A 23,207-nucleotide genomic window follows, 5' to 3' on the forward strand; every position below is an offset into this window, starting at 1 on the left:
CTAACATGATTGTGCAAGGAGGGGCTGAGTACATAGCAGCCTGGCAGCAGAGTGAGGCATTCTTCTTTTATGGACATTTTAAGCAATAATTATGGACTGGGAAAACAATGTATGATTTGCAGAGGTTTTATGTTCTGTATTTAGTGAAATAAAATTTCACTAAATATATATTTTCATTATAATATGGCCACTAGAGATAGTGTTTTATCAAAGTACATAGATAATGTTTACCATGTCAGAGCAATTATGGCTACTACCTGTTATAAATAAACGTGCAGATATATGTCTAACTTTGCAGAAAAAAACTTTAAGTATGAATATATACAGGGTGCGGGAATATTCTGTCACACTTTTTCTTAAAAGAACAGTAACACTAAAAAATGAAAGAGCTTTAAAGTAATAAAGATATAACGCACTGTTGCCCTGCACTGGTAAAACTGGTGTGTTTGCTACAGTAATACTACTATAATTTATATAATAAGCTGGTGTGTAGCCCCGGGGGCAGCCATTCAAGCTGGAAAAAAGGAGAAAAGGCACAGGTTACATAGCAGATAACAGACAAGTTCTGTAGAATACAATAGTGTTTTATATGTTATCTACTATGTGCCTGTGCCTTTTCTCCTTTGAATGGCTGCCTCCATGGCTACATAGCAGCTTATTTATATAAATTATAGTAGACTTTCTGAAGTAAACACACAACTTTTACCAGTGCAGGGCAGCAGCACATTATATTTTAGTTACTTTTATACACTTTCATTTTTTGGTGTTACTGTTCCTTTAAGCTAGTGTTTGAGAAGAAAACTTGCATAAGTTCATCGTGGTTATTTTTTTGCATTTTCCTTTTTTTTTTAGAACTCGAATTCTGCTAAATCTGCTTTTAATTGGCTGTATTGCACTGCCATCTGATGTATTTTTATTATAGAGAAATGTGTACAGGAAGTGTTGTACAGCCTGGTGTTTGTAAGATACTCTATTATGATGAACTGCATAAGTCTGGAGATTTTGAGGCATTCAGGACAAATCTTTAGACATATTATAGGAAAATGTAACACATTATATATAACATGATAGATAAGATCATACACATTACAAAGAATAAAAAAAATTAGAGAGAACAGGGTGATTCTGTAATTAACACCTCAATTTATTGCTAATAATTTTGGAATGATATTGATTATTGGTGTATACATTTGGCATTGTGAACCATAGACTTTTTGAAATTGTAAATGTCCAGTTGGGAATTAATATAATAAAAAAGATTATATAGAGTAATAAGACATAGGTTCTTTGTTCCTGTTTAATTTTAAGTTTATGATATAGAAGTGCTCTATCAGTGTTGCTCTTCTGGATACTGATTTTAAACTTTCCTATTAGATTTGTAACTCCCTATACTTTTCTGAATTTAACTGTCCAACACCAAGTGCATTGACCTCAATCCAATTTAACATCTGTGTGATGACCTGTAACACCAATGCTTATTTTATTCTGATTAAAATCCACCCTGTGTGTGCACAGTGACAGGTAATTCTACTTAATGCCTCACTACTACACACTGGGTGGCATCATGGAGTATTTATGTAATGTGACTTTGGCCTTACACTTGTACAGTCCTTAAGGGGAAATACACAGAATATCATCATATCTTGTAAAGTAGGTATATGGATTGCATTTATAAGTGATGTAAGAACAGATCACCCAAATCACTGATTCCAGCTTTCAAGCACTTCACTAGTTAGTATGATCTTACATGCAAACCTTTTATTTATTGTATTGTTTGTATTACCAAAATACAATGTAATTACAATGCTTTCTCCTGTTTATAACAATATTTCCTACATTTTATGTATAGCTTCATAACTGCATCAGATAGTAAAATATATAATCAAGGTATGAAAAGTAACCTAAGCAAGACCTTATGAATCTAGTCTAATCTTTAAATATCAATTACCACAATGTATGCAAACAGATTTAGTCATTGCTGTATTTTATAGAACCAGATCATAAAATATTCACAGTTTGAAGTATAGGTGTGGGATCTGTTATCCAGAAACCCGTTATCTAAAAAACTCTGAATTATGGAAAGGGCACCACCCATAGACTCCATTAGAATCAAATTACAATTTTGAAAAATTATTTTCTTTTTCTCTGTAATAAAACAGTAGGCAAAACAATCCTGCTGGTTTTAGTTAATATTAAAATGATTTTTTTTAGAAGATTTAAAGGACATGTAAACCCCACACACAAAAATGTAATCAGAGAACAGCCTCTTTGAAATTCAATACCTGCCACACTGGTTGTCCAGAGGTTAATGGTAAGGCTGCAACATCCCCTTAATCACTTAGATTTCCTTCTCCTCCTGTAACCCACTCAGCCCCCACCCTCAGGAATTTGCTTTGGCTGTTGGCTTGTGGGCATGCTCAGTTGTTCTAAGCTCAGATTACTAAACACGCCCTCCAGTCTAGCAGCCAGTAAAGAGATGGCATTGCTGGTTCCCATAGAAACTCAGCTCTAGCTGTCTGCTTCAATTTTTTTCTCCCAACCAACTCTTCTGAGCTCAGCTCAAACAAAGCAGAACTTTTATCAGAGACAGTTCTGCCTGTGTGAGACTGTATTCTTGATGAAATGTATGCTGAATAAGGGTCTGTGTGTGTGTAGGCTGTTTGCAGATTTAAATGTATCCAGTTATGTATCAGAGTAAAAATGGCCACCAGGTGAAAGCAGCTATTTGCTTTAGGAAAATGTGATGGTGCTAGCAAACTAAGGGGATATAAGCAGTACAAATGATGCCATTTGGGTGGGGGAGGCATGCCAAACTGGTATACATTGTAGGCAAATGTAGGCTTTACATGTCCTTTAAGGTATGGATATCCAAATTACGGAAAGATCCCTTATCCAAAAAAGCCTGAGGTCCTGAGCATTCTGTATAATAGGTCCCATACCTGTACAATTAAAGGGGTCCTACACCCAAAAACCTTTTTTTGAAATAATAAATAATTCAAAGTAACATTTCAAAAAAAAAAATTCAGTAAATATTTTCTATGTTTAAAGTTATTTGTAAATGTAATTGCTATTGAAAGCAGCACTTTTATGTCTTAAAACTATGTAACAAGAGTCAAGATATTTGAATCCACTTTTATCAGTTACCTTCCAACAGAGTTTCAAGAGTCAGAGCCAGAGTGCGGAGAATATAAACAGTTTAACAAGATATATTGCTTTTCAAAGCAATCATATTACAAAAACTTTTCTTTCTTTGGAATTAGCAAATAATATACTTATGGCACCATAGCCATAAGCAGAGCTAGGCTGACATGTCACCTTGCCCCCTCCCCTGCTTGCATTCAAAGGATGAGAGGCGGGGGAGGAAGGTAAAGTGACTTGCAGCACTTGGAGGATAAGGGCCCAGACTATGGGTAGGTAGAAAGAAGAGTAACATGCCTAGCAATTCCCTCACCCACCCACTGTTGTACTCTAGGCACGTGCCTCTTCTGCCTACCTCTAGTTCTGGCCTTGGCCATTCATTTACCTAACAAAGCTTCTTAACAACCTAACACATCTAGTCATTGGTTTCTGTCTTCTACACTCTAGTCTAATTATTTTACTTTCTAAGTCACCTATTTCCTTTTATCCATGTTACATTACGCTGCACTTTATAATAATTTTTATGAACACAGAGCAAACAAAGTTAAACTGTTGTAGTCCAGGTCAAAGATTAAAAACTCCAAAAGCTCCATAAATGTGTGTATGTATGTGTGTGTGTGTGTGGGGGGGGGGGGGTAGCCTTTTAGATGCAGCTACAGAAAACAGAACAGTGATATAAGTGATATACTCTTGAAAACAGTGCTGGAATGCTTCAGAAGTGTTTGTGGGAAGAAAAGGGAGTATAGGCTGTTCTCTAAATCTGATAAGGAATTCCAAGTTGTTGGCCTTTTGTAGACTGTTTATTTGAGGCTTACCAAATACAAAGCCCCCTGTCCCTATTCAATTTGCTATAATAAATTCTGTTAGAAATTCTTCAGACTAACACATGGCATTTGTGCTGCTTCAAGTGAAAGCTCTGTTTCACAACTTTCTGTATATAATGTACTTATGTAAAGAGCAATTGTCGCAAGTGCCTTTTCTTTAGTGAAATTAGTATTTTTTTTATAGTTTGTTCTAATTCTTGTACCAGTCTCAATTTCCAGCTAATTAATATCCTTAATGAGGACAGGGGCCCAAAACTGCACTGGATACTTAAGGGAACTATATGGGTGAAGACACATGGAGCTACTAGTAGCAGCTACTTGTCACAGCTACAAAAATAGGCAATGCTGATTATTTACTGATAATTGTATCTACATGTGTTTTAGCACAGGCAAATTCTTAGTATTGTCTATCACAGGGTAGTTTATGGCATTTAGTACCTATGACACATAGCTGCTACTAAGTAGCTCTGTGTGTCTTTGCCCTAAAGACTCAGAATTATAATTTCACCAAGTCAGTGCCCTTTTTAAAGTAAAAACACAATATTTGGTTTAGGAGCCACTGAGTAAAACTTTATAAATACACTGTTTGTTATCAATAAAAAAAACCAGCATACTACCATTTAGAGTTTATTGAACTCACTGAAGTTCATTTCCCAGTTTGCTTTACAGTTCTCCGACACAGCATGAACAAATTAAAAAGCAAAGGGCCAAGGACAGACCCCTGTGGTGGTCCACTAACAACACTGATTACAAGATGTTCCATGTTTAACACCCTTCAGCCAGTTCTCTGTTTAAGTGCAAACATTATGTTAGAGGTCAACATTCCATATTCCTTAACATGTAAAGTGCCAAAGATATTTGATATTTAAACTTTTAGGGGCTGATTTACTAACCCACGAATCCGACCCGAATTGGAAAAGTTCCGACTTGAAAACGAACATTTTGCGACTTTTTCATATTTGTTGAGATTTTTTCGGCTTCTTTACGAATTTTTCGTTACCAATACGATTTTTGCGTAAAAACGCGAGTTTTTCGTAGCCATTACGAAAGTTGCGTAAAATCTGGCGATTTTTCGTAGCGTTAAAACTTGCGCAAAAAGTTGCGCTTTTTTCGTAGCGTTAAAACTTATGCAAAACTTTGCACCTTTTAAGTTTTAACGCTACAAAAAATGCGCAACTTTTCGCGTAAGTTTTAACGCTACGAAAAATGCGCAACTTTTTACGCAACTTTCGTAATGGCTACGAAAAACTCGCGTTTTTACGCAAAAATCGTATTGGTAACGAAAAATTCGTAAAGAAGCCGAAACAATCGCAAAAAATACGAAAAAATCGCAAAATACCGATCATTACGAAAAAAACGCAATCGGACTCATTTCGACCCGTTCGTGGGTAAGTAAATCAGCCCCATAGTGTTTGTTCCTATATACTGAGCTAGAAAAAAAATATTCTCTATCTTGACAGAAGTTTTTTGTCATTCCTTTGGTATTTTGAATACAAAATTCTGACAACAGAATGAATGGTTTTAAATAACTATTCCCCAGGGACAGTAATCAATCACATTATTTCTATCGAATACAAAAGTGGTGAAATATGTTACAGCTTCTTCTGCTATCATGTATCGTTTTACACATTCTGCCTGTAAATTATGAAGAAAACAGAACTTGGAATTCACTTTATTTGCTGCTTGTTCAGGCAAGCTCCCTCAGTTTTGTCTTCTTAATCTAGAATCACAAGGTATAAATTCAGGAAGCTGTTTCAGATATGCTCTTCCAAAATCCCCCATCAAGTCACAGCCTGCATCATTTATAGCAATAAATACACAGAAAGGAAACATACTGATATTTAACTGCTAATGAATTCTAACATTAAAACTGTGTACATGGATTAAGTCTCTGAAAGCATTACATAAATGGCTCTTTATACAACTATATCTAATTTATTAATCAAAAGATGCTAAAAAGCAATGAATACTGTGATACTATACAGAAGAAGGCAGCTAAGGAATGGTAAGTGAGTGATTCTAAAAAACATGGAAATGACTCCTGACCATAGCAGCACTTCTTACATACAAAGCAGACATCTTTCCAGTATCTGTGCAGCATCTCTTGCATAATCCTTTATGATAAATCATACATGGTTACTATAAGTCCTCTAAAGATTATTATTATTATGTAGTTATAATGTGCCAACATCTGCAGCACTGTATAATAAATAGGTACAGGTATATATATTGTAAAAACAGGTTTACACAGAAAACAACCAATAATCAATACAAGAGGTAAAGCTTACAGTCTAAAAGAATACACATATACCTGACCAAGGCTGGAAACAAAGATAACAAAAATGGTACATTATAGTTTCATTACAAAAATACAGTTGCTGTAAACAAGCACATTACGGTGACAAAAACTACGATTTACGATTATATAGATTTTAAAAGATGTAAATGTCTGCTTATCTTAGGCTAGGCAGAGCAATAATTCTTATACACAGTTCCATATAAAGGGTCAGTTGGTAAGCCATTTAATAACAATTTCAGGTTCTTTATTTAGAAATGGAGGTAACCGACTGCAAAATATTATTCAAATAAACTATTCATTGATCTATAGATAGATATAGCCTGCCTCAGAAGTATGAATTATTTTAGCCCTGTGCTCTCCTGCACTGGAATACAAAAAGACTAACAGTGTTTTTTTTTCACTTTTCCGTTTGTTGTTGAGTAGGGTCACATCCAGATTTCATTGACTTGAGTAGCTTTCTTAAATCAATATGTTGCATTCAGAGGGCAGATATAGCAAACTTTTTTTTTGCACTCTTTTTATTGATTTTTATGTAGGTGAGCATAACATCAACAAAAATGCAATAACCACTGAACAAATACAAAGCAGGAGTGAAATGGAAAGCAAAGGGTACTTGATGTGTTACAATGCTGGATGGAAGATTTTACTGCTCAGGGTGGAGCATTTCCAAACAAATATAAAAGGAGAGCCTTACTACTGTATTTACTGTATTCAGATACAAACGCTAACAGAAAGCATTAGAAGAAACAGGTCAAAGGGAAATAATTATATATCTACAGCTTAAAATTTTTAATTAACATATACAAAATGAAAATGTTATCATTCCATTTTGGTGTGATTTATAAGGCAGCAGACAAATCAGCACAGACCTTTCTCCAAAAAATCTTATACAAGTGTGAATTTCATTTTTAATGAATGTAGTAATGTGGTAAAGTGAATAAATGTGGTAAATGGTTCATTCTTCTAAAAATAGGCTACAGAAACTGTAGGAGACTCTTCACGAGTTATACATATGTAACCTCTTTATCAGCTCAAGAACTGCCTTCCCAGACTAGTACCAGTAGAACATGGGTTACACTGGAATCTCTCACTGGAATCTTCCCTAAGAGGAAGGTGTTCTGCACCTACAAATATTTTGCTGCTTTACAGAAAGGCGCCAGTGTGCAGTGTAAATTTGCTGCTAAATGCCCCCATTGCCAGTAGATCTGCTGGATGGGCCCCTTTCAAGCCATTGAGAGAAGCAGAGACTCTGAAAGGAGGTCTGCCTTGATCTTTACTTTTGAAGGACTGTCAATGATGATAAAAGAACTGGAATAGGGGAGGCCTGGTACGCAATTCTAATCCACCGCGCATGGCAGTGTGGTGTATTTGCTCAACACTTTCACCTCCCTCTTCCACTTAGTGAAGGCCCATTTTGGGTAAGTGAGTCCAGTGCTCTACTTGTATTAGTCTGGGCAGGAAGATATTAAGTTGATAAAGAGGTTACCCATTGTACGGAATGTTTTGGGACATTGTCCTATAAGGTGCATGAATATCTAGCCTAATTCTCTGATGGCATTTTGCTGCCTTTGAAGAGTAAATATGCATGGCTATCATAAAGTAACTTCTAGAGGTATATTGTTAATACCCACTAACTGCAAAATCTGGGGAAAGTGCAGATGAGGGAATGCATTTTGAACCAGAATATTAAAATGTGTTACTCTCCACTATTAATAGTAGCTAAATAGGGCATTGTATGTCCAGACAAACATGCTTTGATCAATTCAGTTAACCAATAATTGCTCATGCTGCCATATACCTAACCTAATACTGCATATACCTTTAGATTGTTGGATTATTATCCTAAAACATATAAAACATATATTTTTGCTCAGCCCTGTGTTTGTCTTCACATAGGTTGAAATAATCATGGATACTGGAAGGAGAGACTTTTAGATGATGATATTGCTACACTGTTGCTCCCACATATTGTATCACTTTTAGAATATGTTGCACTGTTAACAAAGAAGGCAGAACCACTATAAGATCAACTTTTCAGGAGAAAAGGAATAATAATGTTTAGCTCTTCTGACTAGAAAGTGCAAAACTAGCCAAAATTGTACTAAGCAAAATTAAATTCAACATAGGACAACATATCCAGGAAATAAATTATAAGCCGTTGAATGTCTGTAAAGTAAAGCTGCAGTTGTGAGATACCTTCAGTATCAACAAGAGTTAATTGCTGAACAAAAGAAAATTAACTCAAATCAATTTGCTGCTACAATGGAGGGAAATGATTTGGTTGCTGAAATACCAGTGCGCTTGGGTGGAAAGTTCAACAACTTTAGGGCAAATTGAGAAACTGAGAAACCTCTTGTATATTTAAAAGTTAATGAGCCAACTTGAGTTGTTTACCTTAAAATTAAAGTTCCAGCAATATCAAAAATAAAAAGGAAATTCGGCCTAAACACAACTAAACTAACTTTTTGAAAAGTAACCTAATATTAAGCAACTTTGCAATATACGTCAGCATACCTCCCAATAGTCCTAATTTTAAGAGCTCAGCCCACAGTCCCGGATTCTTATTGAAAAGTCCCTAATTTTCCTTTGATCTCCTGCACTCAATTGCAATTCTTTCCCAACAACTGGATTTTTTCAAATAAAATTAAATAAGAAGCTTGCAACTTAAAACCTGGAGAGCTTTTAATTGTTTTAAAAACCTGGTAGTGGATTTAAGAAAATGCAAGCAATATACTGTAGACACTCATGTTTCTTATATTAATATGGGCACACTTGGCCTCCCCTAATATTAATTTTGACCCTAAAACTGTACTGAAAACTGAAACTGAAAACTGTTTTGGGGACTAATTTAGCATCCTGTGTGCAAAGTGAATTGGAAAAAATGTATTTTTTTTATCTATTTTTATCTTTTACAAATCCTAGAATGTTACTCTAGTGAAATCATGCATTAAGATTATACCTAAATGATATAGTATATTTGTACACAATTTCAAAACACACTAAGGGGCAGATTCAGCAAAGTACGAGTTCGAATCCCGAAATGGGTAAAATTCGGATTAGATACGATAATTTCTGATGATCGAAAATGTCATGAAAATGCTTACGAAAAAATTGTAATAGTCACGATAATATCGTATTGGCGATCCGAAAGTCACTAAATTTTCATAACCGAAGGATCGTAAACGGCGGGAAAACTTTTTTGACTTTGATCCTTCTGTGCATGTTTGATAATCTTTGATAAATGTGCCCCTAAATCACTGTTATATCCTAGGGAAATTTTAATGCATAGGGATATCCACCCAGCCAAGAAGCACTTGTGAAGATAAATATAAAGGAAAAAATCTTTAATTTAATTTCTGATATATTTATAGATATTTTTATATTTTAAATTACATAATAAATGATATACATTTACAAATATGTTATTTTTTCAACACACCGATTGCACTACTTGTTTATTACTTTTTACTTACAAAATTAACTAAACATGTAATTACGCAAGGGCTGCCCAAGTTGTATACATAAATATATCGTTTATAATGTAGAAATACTTTCTGAAAAAGCCACTACAAATATCATCAACTAGTAAATTAAATGGGACAGATCCCATTACCCATAGGTTTCCCACTATCAAAACTCGACCTGAAAAACTTCATTAACTGTGACTGCAGTGTCAAGCATTTCTCTCTCAACAATCTTTTCTTTCATTCAACTTTCATTGAACAGCCTTCATTTTGAAAAAAATCAGCTCCTATTATTAAGTTTTGTATATAGGTTTTGGGGACTGACTAGATTTATATGTGCAATTTATGCAATTCAGCATTAGATACAAAAACACAAAGTGCTTTATATGCAACATTTATCTTTCAGGTGTATACGGTTGAAATTGTAGCTTAAAAGTAACTTACTATGACTGTAAATCAAAACATATCACAAAAAAAGAATCTCATAAAGCATCAACACTTGGCAATTATGCAATCAATGCCAAAAGCAGACAAGACAATATTTGCTGCATTCAAGGTCATGGGTTTAAAATTTGCTGCTGAACTAGTCATGTTATAAATCAGATTACACACAAGATGAATTTACTTTCTAAGCTTGCTCCTCTGAGACTGAGCCGAATGCTCAAAAAATGCAGTCACTTATCAACATGACAAGTAGTTAAACCTAAAGCAATATCCTTGACTTTAAAACTGTAAAATATTATGTAAACGTCTTTCCAAAATCTAATTTTGATAGTTGGATTTATGCCCATGTAATTATGTCCATGTTGTTTGAAAACAATAGAAGGAACTGTGTTAACAGTTCTCATTGTTTTCCAAATTAACTCTGTATAAGTTATAGTAAAAACATGCGTTAAATAAATGCTATCAAGGTTGGTATGAGTACTAAACATTTGATACGTTTGATGTCTTGTGTGTACTTCCTTGAATGTTGGATCATTTGCCAGATAAATAATACACAGCAGCCAAAGGAACCAGGTTGCCAAAGTTGATGTTTGATCCCCACCCCTAAGACTGCTTCCTCAGCAGCCAGTTACAATTGTACTGCAATGTCAACACAACCAATTTAGAAAAGGTACAATAAGAAGATATGCCACTGCTACTGTACAAAGCAACTCTTTTACTGAATGACACTTCATTTTAATAATAAGATTTCAGAAAATAACTAAAACAATGCCACATAAGCTCAAAATACAGCTTTAAGTTTAACTCCTGATGGCTTTCTGCAGATCCTCAAAGACTGGTAATAATAGCATCACATGTATTGCCTAAAAGCATGAAGTATAACTTTACTGAAGGTAAATGCAATCTGTGTACCTCCAGATGTTTTAAAACTACAAATCCTCATGCCAGAAGGACACAAGTTGCCCAGCTCTACATTACCTTCTCAATTAGGGTTGCCACCTGTCCGGTTTTGACCCGAACAGCCCAGTTTTCGGTAGGGCTGTCTGGGTCAAAACTGCCTGCCCTGTTTTCCCAGTATAGAAAACTTGACAGGATTCTCCAAGACTGATGCAGCCATTGGGTAATTGCTGCATCATAGCCCCATCCCGTGACATCAGCGGTCCACCCAGTGACATAAGCCCTGCCCCCCTGAGTACAGAGTACAGGCTATATAAAATTATTTATACACAAAGATCTTTGACTGAAGACCAAATATGCCAGTATTTGTGGCAGCCTGAGAAACTCTAAATATCCACAAAAAAAGTCACAAGATGGTTTATAATTTATAGTGAATTTTGTGGTAGTATTTCCTAGATTTACGTGTGATTATGAGGCTTTTTTTTTTTTTTTTTACTAAGACTGAGTAACTTTGTTCAACCGGCTGCAAGTAAAGAAATGCACTTTTGGACAATGGCACCAGAGACAACTTAAAAGAGTTTGTGCATTTATCACCTAAAATACATATGAAAATTAACCTCCTTTACTGGGTGACCAGCAGTGACATTTATGTCAATAGGAGCAGTAGTGTCAATCAAGGATAGTAGTGGCAATCAAGATTATTATTATTAACATTTATTTATAAAGCACCAACATATTCCACAGCGCTGTACAATAAGTGGGTTTCATACATTGGACATACAGAGTAACATATAAAGCAATCAATAACCGATACAAGAGGTGAAGAGGGCCCTGCCCAAAAGAGCTTACAATCTACAAGGAGAAAGGGTTGAGACACAAGGTGTGGGAATGGGCATGACAGAGTTGTGAGAGGAGTGGCACAAGTTATTGCTTTTAGCAGCACACTGAGGTTATTTTAAACAAGATTAGGGTAAGCTTCTCTAAATAAATGTGTTTTTAGAGATCTCTTGAAGGCAGAGAGATTGGGAGAAAGTCTGATAGTTTGTGGGAGCGAATTGTTAACCTTTATAGATACCTCGGGAACAATGTGGGCGTTGGATGGGGGAAAGAAACCAATTCAGTCTTAGAGAGGTTTAATTTAAGGTAACGTTGGGACATCCAAGTGGAGATAGCGGACAGGCAGGAAGAGACACGAGTTAGAAGCTCTGGGTTGAGATTAGGAGAGGAAAGATAGATCTGAGTATCATCAGCATAGAGGTGGTACTGAAAGCCAAAAGAATTGATTAATTTGCCAAGTGAGGAGGTATAGAGAGAAAATAGTAAGGGGCCCAGGACAGAGCCTTGAGGAACCCTGACAGAAAGAGGCAAGGGAGAAGATGATTCCCCATTGTAAGAGACACTGAAGGATCAATCTGAGAGATAAGATAAAAACCAGGATAAGGCAGTGTCACGAAGGCCAAGAGAGCGGAAAGACTGAAGGAGAAGAGTGTGATCCACAGTGTCAAAAGCAGCAGAGAGATCGAGAAGTATTAGAAGCGAGTAGTGTTTTTTGGCTTTAGCCGATAGGAGGTCATTTGTTAGTCGTGTTAGAGCAGTTTCGGTGGAGTGTTGTTGTCTAGAACCAGATTGTAGGGGATCCAGGAGGTTGTTGTCAGAGAGGAATAGCGTCAGTCGGTTGTATACTAGGCGCTCAAGCAGTTTGGAGATGAATGGGAGCAGAGAAATAGGTCGGAGGTTAGTAGGATTGAAGGGATCAAGGGAGGGTTTTTTCAGAATAGGGGTTACAAGTGCATGTTTCAGTTGGAAGGGAAAGATTCCAGTAGAGAGCGAGAGATTGAATAGATGAGTTAAGGCTTTGATAAGACAGGGGTTGGCATTGCGAAAGATCTCTTGCCAATCTCCTTTAAATACATAAATGTATAAATCTTGATACATGTAGTGGACCAGTTATCCAAGGGTTTTCCGGATAAGGGATCTTTCCGTGATTTGGATCACAATATCTTAAGTCCAGGGGCGGGCCAAGCCGATCGGGCGCCCTAGGCAACCAAGTCGGCCAACTCCGCCCACCCCCCCCAACGGCGCATGCGCGCCAAAGCACAGGAGGAGGCGCAGGGGGGGGGGCAGTGCGATTAGATTGGTCATTGCCTCCGCCGCTTGTCATTACAAGTACATGACAAAGTAGCACTAGGGGTAGGCAGGAGAGGCTTCTGCCTGGCGCCCCTCAATCGTTGCGCCCTAGGCAGCTGCCTCTTCTGCCTACCCCTAGTTTCGGCCCTGCTTAAGTCTATTAAAAAAATATTTAAACATTAAATAAGCCCAATATGATTGTTTTGCCTCCAATATGGATTAATTATATCTTATCTGGGATAATGTACAAAGTACTGTTTTATTATTACAGAGACAAATATGTTTTGACCTTCCTGTAACTCTTAGTCTAGAGCTACAACCACCTCTTGTTTTCTTTCCTTCTCCAAGCTATTCACGAGATGTGGTGATGACTCTTTATGGCAATTCTAAACACAAAAACAAAGACAGATCTGTAAAATTGCCCATGTGATACACATGAATTTTGTCTTGAGATAATAAAATTAAAGTTTGAGAAAAATGCCCTAAGCTTTTACAGATGAGCAGATGTATTAAATATAACCAGTCCCAAACTTTGTGTCAACAGTAATAACCATTACAATTTAAAATCTCATGAGAAAATGCAGATTCACCAAATGGCTCCATGGGGATAGTACACAAAAAACACAGACAGACAGGAGTGATTTCCAAATGTAATCTGACCTATGTACCATGCTCACTGCCATTCTCATTGGTTGCAGTAAAAATTAATCTCTCCTTAACAATTTCTTAGTTTGGTATCTATGACTTTTTCTGTAAGAAGGGAAATAAGCAAGTTAAAAAAGCCTTAAAGGAAAACTATACCTAGGTCTCTATAAAAATATATTGCATAAAACAGCTCAAATGTAAAACCCTGCTTCATCTAAATAAACCATTTTCATAAAAAATACCTTTTTATAGCATGTGCCATTGGTTAATCAAAACTAGAAAATTGCCATGGACCCTAAATTTTCCTACCATGTATAAGCTGGGCACATCTTCCCCACCCAAACAACATCATTTGTACTGCATATATCTCTACTGTTTGCCAGCAGCGTCAAATTTTCGTAAAACAGCAGCTTTCACCTGGCGGCCATTTCCCTTTGACATCATGAGTATGTTTAGATCAGCAAACAGCACATGTTTGCAGAGACCCTTATTCAGTGTAAAGTTCATGCAATCAAGAATGCAGGCTTATAAAGATATAAAGTCCTGTATGGACTAAGTACTGTATTGGTTAAGCTAAGCTCAGAAGAGGAGATGAAATATGGAGCATATAGCTTGAGCAGAGTTTTTGTAAGAATTAGCAAAGCCATCTCTTCATTGGTGACTAGACTGGAGGGCGTGTGTTTAGTGAATCTAGATTCACTGCCTTAGCTTAAAAGTGAGCATGCCCAGTAGCCAACAGACAAAGTTAATTCCTGAGGGAGGGGGCTAAGTTTGTTAGAGGAGGAGAAGTGATTAAGTGGATGCAGCAGCCTTTTTATTAACCTGAAGTGGCAGACAACTGAAGTGGCAGATTGCAATAATTTTGGTGATTTGCATATCCCTTAAGTAGTATGGGATGCCCCTAGGCGCATATGATTCACAGTGCACAGAAATAGACCAAGGGTATACAGAACATACATGTTAGGTCACAGCAGCCAAATGGACAAAGTTCTGTCTTTTACTCCCACACTACTTTGTTAGAATTAGAGCTAATTTCTGGTCAGGTTATCTCTGAGAGAGTACACAGACCATTAAAAATGATGACTCAAATGAAAAGATGTAAAAGGGAAATATTTACTGACATATATATTCCAGTCTTGTAAAATTCTTTAATAGGCCACTTAGTATGATAAAAACATTAAAGTTGGTTAGTATTCATTCTGGTTATAGTTTTCCTAACTAAATTTGAACATGACTTGGAACAACCAAACTGTTTATATCTAATTCTGAGGTCTGGATCTTGTAAATCAAACTATGATTTTCAGCTTAAATTACATTATAATCATGTCTGCTGACAAACAATCTTATGCCAGCTAGTTGCTTATTCAATTAACAATGCAGAGCCAAAAACAGCTCTACTGGAAGAGATCTTTTTGTTGGTATCACATTTAATTAACAGGCTGGAATTTTTAAACTGTATTTAATACACTGCATAATTTGTATTCATATGCTTAAAGGACAATGAAAGGTTAATATAAATTAAATTAAAAGTAAGTCTAAAGGCATTCTTTTTAAGTACTTACTGCATATCTAAATTCTCAGATCCCTGCTTGCTTCTCTGAGATATGGTGCTGGCAGCCTACAGCAGTGTGAAGACTACAGTGATATCACTGAAATCTCTCTCCCCTTCCTGTAGCCTTCAGTAGCAATGCACATGTGTGTAACTTGATCCTGTCTCCTGTTCTGAGCTACACATGCCCACCAGCCAATCAGAAGTGGATCTGCCAGAGGGTAGGGGGGGGAGGGAACGAAACACATGTGCAGTATGAAGCAAGGAGGGAAAGGAAGGGAGAATACCTTTTTAGAGATGGCTGCCTGTTCTAGAAAATGTGAAGTAAGTGTGACTGAGTAAATATTTGATTAGGTGAGCCAAAAGTGTGGCGTTTTTACTAAACAATAGGAGGACTATTGGGCAGTATGCTTTTTAAATTTTGACTTGCATTCTCCTTTAAAAGTTAATATTGTTAAAATATAATTCTATTACATTAAGGGAATTAAAAAAAAAAATCTCTCAGATATATTTAACATCAGTAATAACCGCATATATATGTTTTAAAAGTTCAAAATGCATAAAGCTGAATTAGACTGGAAAAAACTTTCATAAAGTTTCCTATGAAACTTTATAACTTCATAATGTTTCATAAAAATTTCTATGAAACAGAGGCTGGTGCCTCTGTTATGAAAGAACCACACTAGCCTGTGCCGCGCCGCCATTTTACTTACCTTTCTACCAGTGTCACAGGCATCTCCTGTGCGAATTCCTGTTTGTGCATGCGCAGTAGAATATACCTAAGATTCTACTCTACTGCACATGTGCAGAACACCATATACTATATATATTTTGTCAAATCATGATCATCATGATAAAAAGAATGCAATAATACTCAAGAAAATGGCTTGAACCCAAATCATACTGAACTGTTATATCAGAGAAAAAAACATTTCCCATTCAGAGTTCCCAAGGGCCCAGTGCATTTAGAAGCCAAATAAGAAAGCCGCCCAGGCCTTTGATTTAGAATTTTGCACAGTAGGCACTCTCTCACATAATGTGACCCACGATACACACATTGGAGGACTAGTAATTAATGAATGCAATATGGCTAAATGAGCACAAACACATTTCCAAAGCCTGAACAGTGCTGACATTCTAATGACAATCAACATAAATAAAAAAGACTTTGTCATACAGACAATGGAAGTTATGCGAGATTTAACCTGCCCATGAGAATTCATTTGTACATTAGCAATATGATGTTAGAGACTTCTTACAATGAAATATGTGCTTTTCTTTTTTTTCTTGTTTATTTTTGTAACTGGGAACATGTTTTTTTCTGCAGTAAATATAAGATAAAGAGCTCACAGGAAATTTCTAAGATGCATAACTAGGCCATAGGGAAATCACGCTGCTCTGAAAAAGGAAAACAATGTAGTTGTGGTAAAACAAACTTTATTCCTGTGTGGACTCATCGGTAGTTAAAAAAACATTACATGTTTGAAGTGTCCTTAGAGGACACATGAGTTCAAGGTAACGTGAACACGACTAGGAAGACAGATAATGAGTTGTAAAAACATTATGAATTTAACTACTGTTTATACAGGTTTCCCCAAGAAGCCTTTCACCTTAGAACACATTAATTCTACCAAAATATGTCAACCTTCAATATTTATTCTCTTATAGATTTCCTGTTGAATAGCAGGGAAAACAGTGACATCCTTAGCATTCCAGGCTAAAATAACTCACTATCAGGACCCTGACAGAATCTGTAGTGCTACAAGCACATGTGAATAATGAGTGGATGATCCATTAGTTCCCATCTACTATAAATAAAACACATGATATATATATATATATATATATATACTCTCAGTTTCATCAATGAAGACATTTTGCATGAGAATCACACATGAATAAAACATGAATAGGATGCAGTAGCATATTCTACTATATCTTGGATTTTTAATGCATTACAGTGCTTGCAGTAAAGTAAGATCTCTTGTGGTGCATATGTAATAATATGTTACATAATAAGTTTTCTACACTTTATTGTCACATATTTATTGCAGAAATTAAAAATTAAAAGTCTATGGTATTCAAAAGTGCAACTGGTTTCAAAATATAAGAATTTACTGTAACTGATAAATGTAATTTAATTAGGCACCTAATTGAGGATTTGGTATGTGATTCAGCTAAATACTGAATACTTTTGCTGGGTTAAGGTATACTTGCTAAGATCTGTTTGTTTGGCAACCAATATTCCCACTCTCTGCCTAAACAGTATATAATAATAGGCAGCAATGCAGACCTTTTAGAGAGGACAGCATCAAGAGCCAATGCGGCCCTCTGATACTTTCAGCCAGATATCTATTGAATAAGTCATCAGGCAGGACTCATGCACAAGCGGGTTAGCTGCTGACCTGGTCTGAAGGGGCTGAATCTGCAGCTTAAATCTGCCTGTGTATGGCCAGCAGGTCAGAACTGGGAAATAAAATAGACCCTGGCATTCCATTTCACAGAGGCCCAAACAGCCCCCACCATTCCAATAAATAGTGACTGTCTATTGCATCTTACAGCAGCCCCTCTGGCATTTGCATCTGACTCCACAGACAGTTTGGGCCTGATTGCCACCTTAAGGTTTGTCTAAATCCTAATAGGGTAATATAACAAATTATGTTTTCCATTTGTCTAGTAACCTATAACAACCAATAAGTAGGTAACAGTTACTGACCAGGTGTTTGAAAAAAAGCATCTTATATGTTAATAGTGGTGAGCAGATACGACGGTACAAAGAAACAATTTTTTCTACAATGCATTTTTAAAAACTGAATGCAAATTAGGGATCCAATTCATTTAGTATTAGGCCAAAATCTTTTTAGAGAATTTGTATTTTCCACATCCAAAAATTATGGAAGCAATATGCCTTGATTAAATTGAAGGCTTACTAGAAAATGGAAAGTTTACCAGAATTCATTCAGGTAAGTGGTACAGTGAAAAAAACATTGCAAAATATTACAAAGTAAAAAAGAAACTGTGATTTGGTGCATCCCAAGACCCAAAGCTGTAATACATTGCAAAGGTGGATTTTGTACAGATTTCAGTGGCAACAATACAGCACTAAAGCTGGCCATACACGCACCGATAATATCGTACGAAACCTCATTTCATACGATATTCGGTGCATGTATGGCAAGTCATCGAGTCGACCGATATCGCAGGAAGCTACTAAGGCCGGGTTAAAAGATTTTGATCTTAGAAGGCGCCTGATCAAAATCTGCCTTCAGGGCTGAATCGGCAGAAGGAGGTAGAAATCCTATTGTTTCTACCTCCTTATCTGCCGTTTTAGCCCTGAACGTTAGTGGCTGATTGAACAGAAAAATCGCCACCTTAACACTGTTTTGTGCATAGTCAACATATACCAATATTTCAGTGCCAAAAGAGACTGCATATAGCCTATAGACTTAGTCAATAAATACAAAGCAAACAAGTAGTTAGTACATAGCACTAAAGCTAGGAGATTTTGTGCATATTGTTCACTTAGAAAGAACAAATAGCTGAATAATGAAACAAAAGTCATTCCTCACTAATATAAAACAAATAAATTATGTATTGCTGGCTAAAAAACAAATAATCTAGTTTGACAGCCCTCCTATAGTCTTCTACAGGTAATTCACCAAAGCTGGTTACACAAAAGCAGATATACTTGGCCAATCTTTAGCCAAACTAAAGCCGGCCATACATGCACCGATATTATCATATGAAACCCTGTTTGATCGGCCAGCTTAAAAGACTTTGAACGCCGCTAAAAGCCATTGAAGGCGCCTGACCAAAATCTATGTTTAGGCCTGAATCGGCAGGTGGAGGTAGAATTTCTATTGTTTCTACCTCCATATGTGACATTTCAGCCCTGAATATCAGTGGAGGGTGGGGACGATCTTTTGTGTGGCCAATGGTCGCATGAAAGATCATTATTGCTACATGTATGGCCACCTTAACATGTTTTGAGTTTAAACAAGGCAATTTACAAGCAGAATCTGCCAGAAACCTAATTACATAAAAGTCATCTTGGTGCACAAACACTGGTCAAACATACTTGTTGCACCCCACATGATGCTGCTATTCAGACAAACTGCATGCGCGTGCATGCACTTGCCAATCAGGGTAACCAAGTACACATGCCATTTGTGCCACATTTATTTGGTAGAAAGTAATAGAGTATTTCAACTGTTGGTTCATTCTTTCTGCAAATTGCTTAGCAAGGAAAGTACATTTAATAAGTACTTATGATTACTTTGAAAAGACTATAGGACATCCTTTGCGGTTAAAAAGAAGAGCAGCAGAAAGGCAGAGTAAAAATGATAAATGCATTCAATAAAGCAAATAATGTTGGAACTGAGAAAGAACTCAATGCCCTCTTGAAAAATCAAAAGACAGATTCCCCAAACTGAGTAATATGAAGTCAATGGACAGCGAACAAGAGAAAGTATAAATCGTGCACATTGTCTCTATGGGATATAAGTTGCTCCTAACTCTTACAGCATATCTTTAAATATCCTTCTTATTTCCTTATCGTCTTTCTGCCCACCAAATGTGCATCAATTAATTTATTGTATTACATATAACTTCACACATCAATGATCTGTGAATGCACTATTAGCATCAGACATTGTTGGCTCGCCTTTCATTTTTGTTCTTTAACTGGTTTTCAAGCCCTGGCCTAGAAGCATCTGGTGAGGTTCTTCTGGCTGTTACAAAAGATGTACAAAGCAACCCAAATAAAAATTATTTCCAGGTTTATTTATAAAGTATGAGTTGAAATTAGGGTGGGCCAAGCTGGAAGGCCACTGCACCCCTCACCCCTCCAACCCCGTTTGACTACCAATGAGTAGTTGGGGGGTATAAGTGTCTGGACTAGGAGTAGGCAACAGAAGAGGTTTGTGCCTAGCCTAGGCACGTGCCACTTCTGCCTACCCCTTTTTCTGGGCCTCAAACGCAAATGACAAATGAACACAAATGAACAATAACAAGCATTAAGTCATGAGCACAAGACTGAGGGCATTGTGATGCACTTTTATGAAATGTGTTTTGGACATTGCACTAGAGTAACGCAAGTTATTTTCATTTATTACACTCTTCATACTGTTGTATAGTTGCGCTTGGTCCTTCCTACCTTCCACTCTGAATGAGGCACTGCTGCACCTATTGATGCAGAGGAACCCTGGAGCTACTGCCACCTCCTGACCAGTACAGTTGCGGCATAAGGAAAGGGCACTTGCATCACTTGCACACCAAACACTGTAAATTATGACACACAGACTTCATAAGTATACAGCGCAACTGCGCTGATTTGTGGCAAAACATACATGCTATTGCATTAATTTTGCAAATTGAGCACAGCGCAATGGCGTCAGATTTAATGCCCCTTTGCACCAGCAATGATAATAAAATTCGAACAAAAAACCCTGCAGTGTAGGAAAAAAAACATAGCGATTTCGCTTGACATTGAACTTTGCTCATTGCACTTGCTGATGTATACAAACGCTAATGTTTAAACAGATAATGCCATCCACTATCATGTGTACAACAAGATGTGTAGAAACAAATTGACGTAACTTACACATTAAAGAAAGTAAGACGTGGTTACTGAAGGAAGTAATTACGTCTTTAATTATAATTACATTTATCTTTTGCCCGAATATTAAATCTACTATACTATCTACTAAAAGTGGCTAGCTGTCGGAGGATCATAACTAAATTCCTTTCACTGGTACATGTTTGCACATCATGACACAGTTAACATCCCACTGTAACCTACTGTACAGGGAGTTATATAATTAGAGCTATCGCTAACCAGGTTTTAAAATGGGGTGAGAACCTATAACTGAATCATTTAGTTCACCAACTTGTTTAGTATGGTATATAAAAATATATGAATTCTCAGTAAAATAGATTTAACAGTCCAGCAATGGGTTGATAAAGTCAACAACTATAAAAAAAAAACCCATTGGTCCAGCACCATCCATACAATAGCATGCACACCTGCACTGCCTTTATGGCTCTTTATATTAAAATCTTCTGTTTAATTTCTTACATTAGCATAGGAAATATTATACCAGTATACTGCATATTAGGTAGTGGACTGATGTAAAATATCCCAAAGTATTCTGCTTCTGGGATTATTTTGCTTTTGTACAAATGGGTACACCAAGGCTTGTATAAAGCATTTATTATTTGAAATGGGTATCTAGTAAAAGCTGTACACGGTGCTGCAGTTTTTCTAAACAAACCACTGAAAGCTCTGCTTGTGCTGAATCTCAGGCAGGGAAAGATGGATTCATGAAAGGAATCAGATTGCAAGAAAGCAGTGTATGAATGCATGGGCTGGAAAAAGAGCAGCGCAGCTGTATACTGGCTAGTCCTATGGCATACACATATACAAACACAGACACACTCAGGGCATGGCACTCACCTGCAGCTTTTCTGCGCGCTGCTCCTCTACATATATATTATGATATATACCTGAGGCGAGCAGAGTCCGGGCTCCTCATAGAGAGTATTAGCAAAGGGTGGATTTGTCCTCCGCCTCCTGCACCACCTCCTTCTATTCTGTATATTTCTCTCTCCCGGGTCAGTGCTGCCTTTCCCCTCACTCCTCCCCGCCCAGTTTCTTTCCTTTTTTAACCCTTTTAGTTCTCATTACTGCTGTGTTAAAAAGCATTGTCTCTGATAAATTGCATTCCTGTATCTGATAAGCTGCATTCGCCTAATTTCCCATCTTCCTCATCCCTCTACTCAAATATAACCCTGCTTTATCTTCCCTGCATTCTGTTCCCTATCTGCCACCTTCTCTTGGCTGCTCTACCTGCCTTTGATTTAACAGAGAACACAATGTGCAGGAAGAGCAAAGGTCGGTTTTTGCTTTGGGAAAGTGACTCTCCTGTGCTGTTTTTTTTTTTTTTCCATTTTATGTCTGTATTGGAACTCCAAATTGAATGAAAACAAAACCATGATTTCATTTAATTTGGCATCAGGGTTAGAGGATGTACCACCACAAGTGCAGGTACTGTCCCCACAATTTCTATACTGTCTTTTAAAAAATAGTTTTGTTATTGTATCAAAATGCACTCCTTGGACTTGTATATATCTGTGCTCCTCTGAGTTCCAAATCAAGCGCTTCTGTGCCTGTAGACTTAGTGGATCCCTGGAGCTACCGCTATCTCCAAATACACACACATTTGTGGTAATTTTGGCAAATTAGGCATAGTTGCCATAGGTGCAGCGCAATTGCGCAAAACACATCACCCAGTGAGGACTGCAACAATGATGATGAAAATCTGGGACAAAACACTGCATTGTAGGGAAAAAATAAGGTGATTGTATTCAAAATTATACTTTGCTCACTGAACTTTTGGACTTACAGTGGATATAAAAAGTCTACACACCCCAGGTAAAATGTCAGGTTCCTGTGCTGTACAAAAATGAGACAAAGATAAATAATTTCAGAACTTTTTCCACCTTTAATGTGACCTATAAACTGTACCACTCAATTGAAAAACAAACTGAAATCTATTAGGCGGAGGGAAGAAAACCAAAAAAACTAAAATAATGTGGTTGCATAAGTGTGCACACCCTTAAACTAATACTTTGTTGAAGCACCTTTTGATGTTATTAAAGCACTCAGGCTTTTTGGGTATCAGTCTATCAGCATGGCACATTTTGACTTTGCAAGATTTGCCCACTCTTCTTTGCAGAAACACTCCAAATCTGTCAGATCGTGAGGGCATCTCCTGTGCACAGCCCTCTTCAGATCACCCCACAGATTTTCAATCGGATTC

General features: G+C 36.9%; 1 protein-coding gene across 2 annotated transcripts in view; it reads right to left on the minus strand.

Moving 5' to 3' along the window:
* The window catches only part of tmem150c (transmembrane protein 150C), a 56,202-nt gene extending 33,998 nt beyond the window's left edge, over nt 1-22,204 (minus strand). Inside the window, exon 1 of one of the 2 annotated variants that reach the window (XM_012955415.3) lies at nt 21,892-22,204. The gene's annotated coding sequence lies outside the window, so the exon portion shown is untranslated. Of the gene's footprint in view, nt 1-21,841 lie in introns of both variants that reach the window. The other variant, XM_002936457.5, reaches the window with a different exon arrangement.
* Between the last annotated feature and the right edge of the window lie 1,003 nt (nt 22,205-23,207).

This window comes from Xenopus tropicalis, chromosome 1, assembly GCF_000004195.4.
Source record: "Xenopus tropicalis strain Nigerian chromosome 1, UCB_Xtro_10.0, whole genome shotgun sequence".
In the NCBI taxonomy this organism is placed as follows: domain Eukaryota; kingdom Metazoa; phylum Chordata; class Amphibia; order Anura; family Pipidae; genus Xenopus; species Xenopus tropicalis.